Source organism: Penaeus monodon, chromosome 27 (assembly GCF_015228065.2).
Source record: "Penaeus monodon isolate SGIC_2016 chromosome 27, NSTDA_Pmon_1, whole genome shotgun sequence".
NCBI lineage: Eukaryota > Metazoa > Arthropoda > Malacostraca > Decapoda > Penaeidae > Penaeus > Penaeus monodon.
In genome coordinates this window covers 17,702,601-17,703,401 of record NC_051412.1, presented here as the reverse complement: position 1 = coordinate 17,703,401, position 801 = coordinate 17,702,601, and positions in this window count along the sequence as shown.

Below are 801 nucleotides of genomic sequence, written 5' to 3'. Positions count from 1 at the left end.
ATATAAGAGATTGAGTAGGTGAGGAATGGAGAGAAAAGAAAGTACAGGGGGGAGGGGTAAGGGAGTTTGAAGAAAGGAAGGAGGGAGTTTATAGGGAGGAAAAGAGGGAGAGAGATATAATCAACGAAAAGAAGGAAAGAGAAAAGGATATACGAGGAGAGGAGAAGGGAAAGAGTGCGTGTGTGGGGGGAGGAGGGACGCCGGAAAAAAATCACTCGAAGCATTACACTTGACTCGAGGGGTTTCTATGTAACTCTAATATAATCGACGAAGCCAAGACCTGAAGTGGAGGCCTTATTTAGCCCAACGTTGCTTTATCCCGTTTGTATTTCATGGACAATAAAAGAACTCGTATGTTACCAAATATGAGTGCTCGCCGCCAGGATACTTTTGGCTTTATTTCCCAAGTGCGTGTGTAAATTGTATAAAATAAACATGCTTGACAGGTTACAGGCATAGCTGCATTGTAAAAAAAGGACAATGAAAAATGTTATACTCTGTGAATACGTTGCTGCTTTAATAACGTTTCATTTTACAACTAAACAAAGGTAAGTGAGCTCAACATTTCTACTAAATTGTTACGCACTATTGTTTATCTAAAGGATCTGATATATAAATCTTCTGGAAATACACCGAAATTAATAAAAAAAAAAAAAACGTTTTTTTCTTTTCTTAATGACTCAGGCAGCGAGCAGTGTTGTTTATGGTTTTAATTTGTTAAAACGCTCTTCATCTCGAACATTTAAAATAACCTAATATACGAAATGAGGTTTGGGTGACCTAGTGAGTCGAAAAGTCGTT